The following is a 12,305-nucleotide window of genomic DNA, read 5'->3' as shown; positions in this document are numbered from 1 at the left end:
GGCCCACAGATCACTTGGGGTGACTAGGCTGACAATCTTCAGTGGATTTTGTGCTCGAGGGAGGGGCTACAAGGCAGCCCAAGCACAACTTCAGGAGACATCGAGAAGTCAATGCACTTGCAAAAGTGCAAAGTGAGCAGGAGTTCCGGTTCCACGCTACTCACGAGGGCTGCGGGTCTCAGCTTTGCTGGGGACTCAGGTCAGCCTGTAAGATGTCTGGAAATCCTCATCCTGGGCTGCAAATACTTCGGAGTCCGGCAGGAGCTTCGGAAATGCAGACTGGCAAATTGCTTTGATGGTGCCTGCCAAGCAGGGGAGTCACTGTTTGACCCCAAGGGACATTTCTTCAGTCCACTAGTCTTGAGTAGAGCGTCCAAGTTCCAGGATTCAGCTTCAGAGTTTCATCCAGGGATATCTAAAGTTCTGGTTACAGAGGTTCCTTACTTATACCTAAGGAAGGAGTTGGACTAGCTCTGGTGACCCACCCATGGGAGGGTTTGGAAAGAGGGGTGGCTATACCCATTCCATTGTCCAGTTTTGCACCAGAGCAGGGGCTGGAAGCCCCTGAACCGGTCTGACATGGACTATGCACAGGGACACCAAATGTGCCCCCAGTGCAGGACTTCAAAGCACTCAGAGAATGCTCCCACCCAGGCCCAATACAGATAAGCTTGTCTGGGAGGTGGTTACACCTCCCTGTGACAGGAACCTATTGTCCAGGCCTCCCCTGCTGGAGTTTCAGTCAGCAGCAGGAGGCCAGACCCGTGTCTGTGGCTGCAGCATTCATTTTGTGAGGCCAGGGCTCTATTAAGTTTCTACCGGGTATACCAGTGGGGACATGTCTCTCCCTCTAGAAGGGTGAAATTCTATCCCCGCCGCCAGAACTGGCGGGGGGGAGGTAGGATTCCAAAGTATTTGACATCAAACACGACATGTTTCCGTGCAGCCATCCCAAAGTTAGCATTTACCGCGAGGTTATAATGCACTTAACAGTATATGGTCAGGCTGCACTACAACCAGCATCAGAGAATGGTCTCTGAACGCTGCAGAGGGGCTCTGCTCATGCAGGGGCACCCTCTCACATAAGAACCAAGCACTCTGCCTTCAGGATTGATAAAGCCTGCCATATGAGTGACTTATAGGTTTATATGTGTGTGTGTATGTAGTGATATAGGTAACCTATATCACGGTAAGGAGTACATGCACCACCTTACCCAGGCTGCAGTAGCAGACCTGTGATGTCATTTTGGGTGGCTTTCCAGGGGTGGCATAATACATGCTTCAGCCCCAGGTAGGCCTCTGGGGTACATATGCCCTGGGTACATAGTGTAGTATATACTAGGGACTCACAAGGGTACCTCAGGATCCAATCTGTGGTATGCTTAAAGTACATGCAATCAATTTAGAGAGGAAGCAGCTAGGCTGGGGCCCTGGATAGCAGGGTCCCAGCCAGACTAAAGTAGAAAAACAGTGAAACACCAGCAAAAAGTGGAAGTAAACAAGTGAAACAGATCCTACTCTCCTACAGAACCCCCCCCGCCCAAATGCAGAGACATTAAACTAACCTTGACCAGTTGAGTCTTCATGTTATAAGTGGAAATATCTGGAGAGTCCATCTGCATTGGCATGGTTACTCCCAGGTCTATTTTCCACTGTATAGTCCATTGCCTCTTTCTGTACGACTCTTGCCTCTTTGTGCACCACTCCTAACTCTTTCTTCACCCCGCTTGCCTCTTTCTGCACCTCTGTTGGTTCTTTCTGCACTGCTCTTGCTTCTTTCTACATCCCTCTTGCCTCTTTCTGTGTTTCTCTTCAATCGTTCTGCACCTTTCTTCCTCATTCTCCACCTCACTGCCTTCTTTCTGTACTTCACTTGCCTCTTTGTGCACTTCTCGTGCCTTTTTCTGCACCTCACTTGTGAGAAGTTGGCCTGGTATATGCTGTCCACTAGTTATAATGGGCACCCTGTACCAGTCCAAACAACCCCTTATCGGTTATAGGTTAAAGCCAACCTTTATTGAAAGCTATCCTAGTGATAGCTATAGAGAGCAGCCTTCAGGCTAAGTCTTGAAGGAATGTAAAGCAGCTTGTTTTACCAATCTATAATCTCTTGAGTGCCTAAATGAAAGATAACCAGACCAGGTATATATAAAATATATTTATTTATTTCTAAACACACCCTCCTAGACTCTTTATAAGACTAGAGGTCAAAACACATAAGTTACACTTCAAATATCACAGTAATAAGCACAAATACACGTCAGTCCCTAGGGGTGAGCCTAACCATATACTAAAATAGTGGTATAAGAACCACACCTTAACTAGACACAAGGCCTAGAACCTGTAGAATCGATGGGACCCCAGGAAACCACTCAACGTAGTGACACAGGGGACCCACAGGGGCCGTGTGCAGTGTCTGAACACAGCCGTGAGCTCCCGTTACCTTCTATGGGGAAAGTCGCGGTTAGATTTTTAAAGATTAGGGAAACTTAGAATTGTGTCAGGACCAAACCCTTTTGGACTTAGGAAGTTCTAGGGCTAGCACCCATGGGAGCACTGGAGTACTCGTGTTACCTCACCCAGGGAAGCCGGGTGCATAGGTGTCTTTTGGTGTTGGATTGCGTCGTCGATTTCAATGGGAGCTGGCAAAAAAGTGCTGCTGCCGGGAAGATGAGAAGTGTCCGAGGAGATCAAAGCCTGGATCGAAGATGAGAAGAACCTGAAAGCAGAGGGGACAGAGTCTGGGTCACTAGCCAGTGACCAGGAAAGCAATAGGCAGAGGCCCACTGATGTCGGGTGATTTCAAGTGAAGAAGTGAAGCTTGACTCTTCAGCCATGAGGACCAGGAGGTGTCGAGGATGACCAGGAGCTGGATTTGAGCTGACCCATGAAGGATGTCGAGTGCTGCAGCGTCAGTGCCCGGATTGGACACAACAAGCCTTGGCAACATCAACGCACACAGAAACAAGAAAGATGCTTCGGTGCAGACCAGCAAGGTCTGTGGGACTCACCACTTGGTAGGGAGTTGGGGCACATCTGGAGCAACCAGAGAAGCCCAAGGAAATTCAAAGTTACTCCCTCAGGGATCCACCAGTTGACAGACCAGGGATCACGAAGGGATCTCAAGATGAAACACAAAATGGTGGCCCACAGGTCACTTGGGGTGACTAGGCTGACAATCTTCAGTGGATTTTGTGCTCGAGGGAGGGGCTACAAGGCAGCCCAAGCACGACTTCAGGAGAAATCGAGAAGTCAATGCACTTGCAAAAGTGCAAAGTGAGCAGGAATTCCGGTTCCACGCTACTCACGAGGGCTGCGGGTCTCAGCTTTGCTGGGGACTCAGGTCAGCCTGTAAGATGTCTGGAAATCCTCATCCTGGGCTGCAAATACTTCGGAGTCCGGCAGGAGCTTCGGAAATGCAGACTGGCAAATTGCTTTGATGGTGCCTGCCAAGCAGGGGAGTCACTGTTTGACCCCAAGGGACATTTCTTCAGTCCACTAGTCTTGAGTAGAGCGTCCAAGTTCCAGGATTCAGCTTCAGAGTTTCATCCAGGGATATCTAAAGTTCTGGTTACAGAGCTTCCTTACTTATACCTAAGGAAGGGGTTGGACTAGCTCTGGGGACCCACCCATGGGAGGGTTTGGAAAGAGGGGTGGCTATACCCATTCCATTGTCCAGTTTTGCACCAGAGCAGGGGCTGGAAGCCCCTGAACCGGTCTGACATGGACTATGCACAGGGACACCAAATGTGCCCCCAGTGCAGGACTTCAAAGCACTCAGAGAATGCTCCCACCCAGGCCCAATACAGATAAGCTTGTCTGGGAGGTGGTTACACCTCCCTGTGACAGGAACCTATTGTCCAGGCCTCCCCTGCTGGAGTTTCAGTCAGCAGCAGGAGGCCAGACCCGTGTCTGTGGCTGCAGCATTCATTTTGTGAGGCCAGGGCTCTATTAAGTTTCTACCGGGTATACCAGTGGGGACATGTCTCTCCCTCTAGAAGGGTGAAATTCTATCCCCGCCGCCAGAACTGGCGGGGGGGGGGAGGTAGGATTCCAAAGTGTTTGACATCAAACACGACATGTTTCCGTGCAGCCATCCCAAAGTTAGCATTTACCGCGAGGTTATAATGCACTTAACAGTATATGGTCAGGCTGCACTACAACCAGCATCAGAGAATGGTCTCTGAACGCTGCAGAGGGGCTCTGCTCATGCAGGGGCACCCTCTCACATAAGAACCAAGCACTCTGCCTTCAGGATTGATAAAGCCTGCCATATGAGTGACTTATAGGTTTATATGTGTGTGTGTATGTAGTGATATAGGTAACCTATATCATGGTAAGGGGTGCATGCACCACCTTACCCAGGCTGCAGTAGTAGACCTGTGATGTCATTTTGGGTGGCTTTCCAGGGGTGGCATAATACATGCTTCAGCCCCAGGTAGGCCTCTGGGGTACCTATGCCCTGGGTACATAGTGTAGCATATACTAGGGACTCACAAGGGTACCTCAGGATCCAATCTGTGGTATGCCTAAAGTACATGCAATCAATTTAGAGAGGAAGCAGCTAGGCTGGGGCCCTGGATAGCAGGGTCCCAGCCTGACTAAAGTAAAAAAACAGTGAAACACCAGCAAAAAGTGGAAGTAAACATGTGAAACAGATCCTTATCTCCTACACAACCCCCCCCCCCCGCCCAAATGCAGGGACATTAAACTAACCTTGACCAGTTGAGTCTTCATGTTATAAGTGGAAATATCTGGAGAGTCCATCTGCATTGGCATGGTTACTCCCAGGTCTATTTTCCACTGTATAGTCCATCGCCTGTAGGGAAATGGACAACCTGAGAAGTTTGGGGATTTCATCCTTCATCTGTTTTAGCCATAAGATGGGCTTATGGTCTGTCTGAACAATGAAGTGAGTACCAAACAAGTATGGCCTCAACTTCTTCAGAGCCCAAACCACCGCAAAGGCCTCCCTCTCAATGGCTGACCAACGTTTCTCTCTGGGGGTCAACCTTCTGCTTATGAAAGCTACTGGTTTATCCTGACCTTCATCTTTCAACTGTGACAGTACAGCCCTTACCCCCAACTCAGATGCATCTGTTTGGACAATGAACTTTTTGGAGTAGTCAGGACTTTGCAGAATGGGAGCAGTGCACATGGACTGCTTCAGGTCATCAAATACCCTTTGACAGCTAGCTGTCCACTGAACATTTTTGGGCATTTTCTTAGAGGATAAGTCATTCAGTGGTGTCACTGTGAGAAGTTGGTCTGATATATGCTGTCCACCAACTATAGTTGGCACCTTGTATCAGTCCAAACAACCCCTTATGGTGAATAGGTTTAAGACAACTCTTATTGGAAGCTATCCTAGTGGTAGCTATGGAGAGCAGCCTTCAGGCTAAGTCTTGAAGGAATGTAAAGCATCTTGTTTTACCAGTCTATAATCTCTTGAATGACCAAATGAAAGGACAACCACACCAGGTATATATTGAAAAAATATGTATTTAAGATAAAACACACCCCTCTAGTCTCTTTATGAGACTGGAGTTCGAAGTACTTAATTTACAAGTTAGCAATCAACAGTAATCGCACAAATACACGTTTGGGCCCTAGGGGCGTACCAAACCATATACCAATAAAGAGGTATAAGAACCATGACTGAACTAGAAACAAGGCCTAGGGCCTGTAGAATCGCTGGGACCCCAAGGTACCACCCAAGGTAGTGACACAGGGGACCCACGGGGGCCGTGTGCAGTGTGTGAACACAGCCGCGGGTTCCCGTTAGCTTCTATGGGCAATGTCGCGGTTGGAAAATTAAAGATTAGGGACACTTAGAATCGAGTCAGGACCAAACCCTTTTGGACTTAGGAAGTTCTAGGGCTAGCACCCATTAGAACACTGGAGAACTCATGTTACCGTACCCAGGGAAGCCGGGTGCATAGGTGTCTTTTGGTGTCGGGTCGCGTCATCGATTTCAAAAGAAGTGCTGCTGCCATGAAGAGGAGAAGTGTAAGAAGCGATCCAAGCCTGGATCTAGGGTGGAAGGAATCTAAAAGCAGAGGGGACAGAGTCTGGGTCACTTACCAGTGACCAAGGGCAGGATGGACCAATGCCCACAGATGTCGGGTGCTTCAGGTGAGTTGATGGTTGTTTTTACTCTTCAGCCACGAAGTCCAGGGGGTGCCGATGACAACCAGGAGCTGGATTCGAGCTGTCATACAAAGTCTGTTGAGTGCTGCAGTGTCGGAGACCAGATTGGACCCAACATGCCTTGGCAACGGCAAGTCACTTGAAATCAGAGAAAGGACGTTGATTCAGACCAGCAAGGTCTGGGGGACCCACCCAGCAAGGTTAAGTCAGGACACATCTGGAGCAACCAGGAAAGTCAAGCAGAAGAGGAGTTGCCTTCGTGGGGACCTACTAGCCAACGGGCAAGCCATCACAAAGGAGCCTTGATCGGTCACACTTGAAACTGGCCCACGGGTCACTCGTGGAGTGGAGGCCAGCAATCTTCGGTGCAGGTGGTGCTCAAAGCTGGGGCTACTAGGACTCCAATGCACAACTTTGAGAAAGACCAGGAAGAAGATGTTGCTGCAAAAGTTCACGGTGTCCAGGGTTCACGGTTCCACGTCACCCACAGGCCTCAGCTTTGCTGTGGACTCAGAGTAGCCTCAGGGAAGTTTGGAAATCCACCTCTGGTGATGCAAAGACTTCGGCGTCTAGCGGGAGCTTCAGCGATAAAGACCAGTCAGTTACTTCTTTGGTGTCTGCCAAGCAGGGGAGTCACTCCTAGACCCCAAGGGAGATTTTTTCAGTCTTCTAAGCAAAGTAGAATGTCAAAGGTCCAGGATATATATAGCGGTGCTTCATCCAGGGTAATCTAAAATCGCAAGGATTGGGTTCCCATACTTATACTAAGTTTGGGGGTTGGACATACTCTAGGGACCCACCTATGGGAGGGTTTGGAAAGAGGGGTGGTTACACCCATTTTCTTTGTCCAGTTTTGCACCAGAGCAGGGGCAGGTAGCCCCTGTAACCAGTTTGAACTGTACTATGCACAGGGACACCAAGTGTGCCCCCAGTGCAGGACTTCAAAGCACCAGAGAGTGCTCCCGCCCAGCCCCAATACACATCTGCCTGTCTGGGGAGGTGGTTACACCTCCCTGGGATAAGAAACCTATTGTCCAGGCCTCCCCTGCCGGAGTTTCGGTCAGCAGCAGGAGGCCAGACCCGTGTCTGTGGCAGAGGCATCCATTTTGTGATGCCAGGGCTGTAGAAAGTCCTACCGGGTTATACCAGTGTGAACATGTCTCTCCCTCTAGAAGGGTGGAATGCTACCCCCGCCGCCAGAACTGGCGGGGGGTAGTATTCCAAAGCATTTGACACCAAACACGACATGTTTACGTGCAGCCATCCCAAAGTTAGTATTTACTGTGGGGTTATAATGCACTGAAGAGTATATGGTCAGGCTCCACCACAAACAGTATCAGAGGAGGTACTCCGAACGCTGCAGAGGGGCTCTGCTCATGCAGGGGCACACTCTCACATAAAAAACAAGCACTCTGCCTTCAGGATTGTTAAGGCCTGCCATTGGAGTGACTTTTAGGTTTTATATGTATGTGCAATGGTAGTGATATAGGTAGCCTATACCACTGTAAGGGGTACAAGCCCCACCTTACCCAGGCTGCAGTAGCAAACCTGTGGTGTCATTTTGGAGTGCCTCCCAGGGGTGGCATAATACATGCTTCAGCAATGGTAGGCCTCTGAGGTACCTATGCCCTACATACATAGTATACCATATACTAGGGGTTTATAAGGCACTCCAGAATCCAATTAGAAATGTACCTAATGTACATGGAAACCATTTTACAGAGAAAGCAGATAGGCCCTGGATAGCAGGATCCCAGTCCAACTAAGTCATAAACCAGCAAAACACCATGCAAAAGGTTGGGGCAACCATATAGTCAGATTCCATCTTCCTACATCTCGCCTCTTTCTGAAAATCACTCTCTTCTTTCTGTACTTTTTTTGCCTCTTTCTGCACCTCACTTGCTTCTTTCTGCACCCCTCTTGCCTCTTGTTGCACCCCTTCTCACTTTCTGCACTTCTCTTCCCTCTTCCTGCACCCCTGTTCCTTCTTTCTGTAACTTTCCTACCTGTTTCTGCACCTCTCTTGCCTCTTTCTGTACCTATGTTGCACCTTTTTGCACTTCTCTTGCTCTTTTTGCACCCTTCATGCCTATTTCAGCACCTCTGTTGCGTCTTTCTGCAATTCTATTCCTTCTTTCTGTACCCCTCATGCCTCTTTCTGTACTTGTCTTGCCTCTTTGTGTACCTCTCCTACATTTTTCTGCACTCCTGTTGCCTCTTTTTGTACCTTTGTTGGTTCTGTGTCCACTGCTCTTGCTTCTTTCTGCACCTTACTTGCCTCTTTATGAACATCTCTTGCTTCTTTCTATACCTCTGTTGCTTCTTTCAGCAATTCTCTTGCCTCTTTCTGCACTTCTCTTCCTTCTTTCTGTACCCCTTCTGCCTCTTTCTGTACCTTTCATGCCTCTTTGTGCACCTCTCCTACCTCTTTGTGCATCCCTTGTGACCCATTTTGCACCTCTATTGGTTCTTTCTGCACTGCTCTTGCTTCTTTATGCACCTCACTTGCCACTTTCTGTACTTTTCTTTCTTCTTTCTACACCTCTGTTGCTTCTATTAGAAATTGTCTTGCCTCTTTCTGCACTTCTCTTCCTTCTTTCTGCACCCCTCTTGCCTCTTTCTGTACCACTCTTGCCTCTTTGTGCCCCTCTCCTACCTCTTTCTCCACCCCCTTGCCACTTTCTGCACCTAAATTGTTTTTTTCTGCACTGCTATATTTTTCTTTCTGCACCTCTTTTGCACATTTCTGCATCCTTCTTGCCTCTTTCTGTACCCCTCTTTCTGCACCTCTCGTGCCTCTGTCTGCACACATGTTCTCTCTTTCTGTATCCCTTTTCCCTGTTTCTGCATACTCGCTTGCCTCTTTCTGTACCTCTCTTGCTCCTTTCTGCACCTCAAGTACCTCTTTCTGTACTTCTCTTGCCTCTTTCAACACTAATCTTGCCTCTTTCTATACCACTCTTGCCTCTTTCTGCACCTCACTTGACACTTTCTGCTCTTCTCTTGCCTCTTTCTGAAACTCACTCTCTTTCTGCACTTGTTTTGCCTCTTCCTGTAACTCTTTTGCTTCTTTCTGCACCTCACTGTGAGAAGTTGGCCTGATATATGCTGTCCACTAGTTATAGTGGGTACCTTGTATCAGTCCAAACAACCCCTTAAGCTGATAGGTTAAAGACAACCTTTATTGAAAGCTATCCTAGTGGTAGCTATGGAGAGCAGCCTTCAGGCTAAGTCTTGAAGGAATGTAAAGCAGCTTGTTTTACAAGTCTATAATCTCTTGAATAATCAAATGAAAGGACAACCACACCAGGTATATATTTAAAATATATGTATTTAAGATAAAGCACACCCCTCTAGTCTCTTTATGAGACTGGATTTTGAAGTACTTAAGTTAGAAGTCAGTATTCTGACCCACGTACCCTCCTGAGGCGGAAGCCGGGAGCGCTATGGTGCTTTTTTAAAAAATACTTGTGTGCTTTAATTTGTTGTATTTTAATTCACTTACTGCACTTCCTGGCTCTTCAGGACTCTGCTGCCTGTCACTGAAGCTAACCTCATAGCGGATTCAGTGCTGGTGCAGACTCGAGGCCAAAACATTCACTGCCGCCATTGACGGCGAGGCCACGCCCACTTTAGGCCACGCCCCCGCCCCAATCTGAATAAAAGCGCTGAATACGAGCGCTGTTCTCAGACCCACGTACCCTCCTGAGGCGGAAGCCGGGAGCGCTACGGTGCTTTTTTAAAAAATACTTGTGTGCTTTAATTTGTTGTATTTTAATTTACTTACTGCACTTCCTGGCTCTTCAGGACTCTGCTGCCTGTCACTGAAGCTAACCTCATAGCGGATTCAGTGCTGGTGCAGACTCGAGGCCAAAACATTCACTGCCGCCATTGACAGCGAGGCCACGCCCACTTTAGGCCACACCCCCCGCCCTTCTTCACCTCCTTGATAAACATGTGCCATCACCGTACGCGCAGCGGACGGGCGCAGCGGGCGCACCATTTGCGCGCCGAAGGCACGCCTAAGGCAAGCCCGTCTGCGCCCGTCATCGCCAAGACATCGCCTCTCGCCTGTCCCCCTGGCCAAACCACACGGAAAGCCTACCACTATGATAGAGAACGCCTTGTTGCCCTGAACCCTGGAAAGAGCTGCGAGACGATATCCGGACATCTTGGACAGACATGCCTTCAATGTAAGTCCTGTCATTTTTCCACTCCCAGCCCTTGTCTACTTAGGCATCTCCAAGCTGTGCTTAAACAAACCCCTCTTACCATCTTACATCTAAATGTTAGGTCTCTCTATAAACACCACCCAGAGGTTAACAGTCTCCTACTCGAAGAGAAGCCTGACATTCTTTTCGGCTCCATGATGATATAACTAGTGTCTCTAACCTCACGCTCCCAGATAACTACCATATGAAATCGATAAACAGAGACACCAGAGGTGGCGGCATTGCCGTCATCTATAAAAAGCAATTTCTCTGCTCCTTTACTAAAGAAAACATTTCGAGCTGCGAAAGTGCTCGTTTTAAGATTACGACGGCCCCTCACTTTTCCCTTTCTGGCTTGTACATCTACCGATCTCCCGGACTTCCGTCCACATTCATTGATGCTCTCCTTGAAGTGGCAAACACCCTTGTGGTGGGCTCAGCAAACTTCACTATATTAGGAGACCTCAATCTCCATTTCGACCGGAACCAAGATTCCACCATCAAAAACCTTCTGGCTGACCTGTCAGCCCTACAACTCTACCCTCTGATCCAGGACGCTACCCACTCTGCTGGACATATATTAGACCCTGTCTTCACTAACATCCCAGAGACTATAACTGAAGCGCCCAAACCTATGGGATGGACAGACCATTACTTAATTAAATTTACCATTTCAATTAAGGAAATGCTCAATAAGGCTGAGCCTACCCGATGCCTAAAAAGACCATGGCACAAACTTGCTCCCAAAGACCTGCAGTCCACCCTAGGAGAATTCCATCAAAGGGCACATATAAACATTAATACAACATATGCTGCCTTCCATGACTGGATCACTAAGGGACTAGATGCCCTCATCCCTCTCAAATGGACTAAGGGACGCAGCTCCCCTTCCAACCCATGGTATAACAACACCTTGAAATCCATGCGGAAGGAATGTAAGAAAGCTGAGAGAGTCTGGAGGCGAGAATACAATGACAGTGACAAAGCGCTCTATCTAGTCAAACAAAAACGATATCATAAAGCTATCTGCTCTGCACGCGCTGCCTTCTATGCTGAAGAAATTAACTCCAGCCCTAACCCCGCCAAGGTTGTTTTCAAACTAGTAGAAGAGCTACAGAGTAACAGATCTCCTCCCTCCAGCATTACTTCTGCGCAGCAATGTGAGGACCTTGCCACATTCTTCATTAAAAAAGTGCAAAAAATCTATAGATCCTTCCCACTGCACTCCGCTACATCATCCAGCTTCTCTACATCCATCAGCAACGGCACCATGTTAAGGCACATACATGAAGTCTCTCATGAGGACCTTACTAAACTATGTAGAAAGGTCAAATCAGGTTCCCCGGCAGACCCTATGAGACCGACTCATTATGTCGAATCCCTAGACTTTTTCCTGCCTACCCTGGCGTTCATACTGAACCTTTCTTTCTCCTCCGCCAGTGTCCCGACTGCCTGTAAACAAGCATGGGTTTCTCCTATCATTAAAAAACCGACCCTTGACCCCTCCAAACTGGAGAATTTTAGACCCATCTCACTGCTCCCATGGCTGTCCAAACTTGCAGAAGCCCACGTAAACATCATCCTGTCTAAACACATGGATCAAAATAACATCTTAGATCCCTCTCAAAACGGGTTTAGGCTGGGCCACAGTACTGAATCTGCCCTCCTAGCCACTTCGGAACATCTCCGGACGATACTTGATGCCGGTCAAAGTGCTGCGCTGATCCTCTTGGACCTCAGCGCCGCCTTTGACACGGTATCTCATAACATTCTCTTACATCGTCTGGCTATGGTGGGAATTTCAGGTCTTGCCCTAGAATGGTTCCGCTCCTTCTTGACAGACAGAACTTTCTGGGTATCAGCTCCTCCATACCTCTCCCAGCCCCACCCCATCGGACAGGGAGTCCCTCAGGGCTCTGCACTCAGCCCATCCCTTTTTAACAT

This window comes from Triturus cristatus, chromosome 6, assembly GCF_964204655.1.
Source record: "Triturus cristatus chromosome 6, aTriCri1.1, whole genome shotgun sequence".
Lineage (NCBI taxonomy): Eukaryota > Metazoa > Chordata > Amphibia > Caudata > Salamandridae > Triturus > Triturus cristatus.
Note: the sequence above shows the minus strand (reverse complement) of the source record.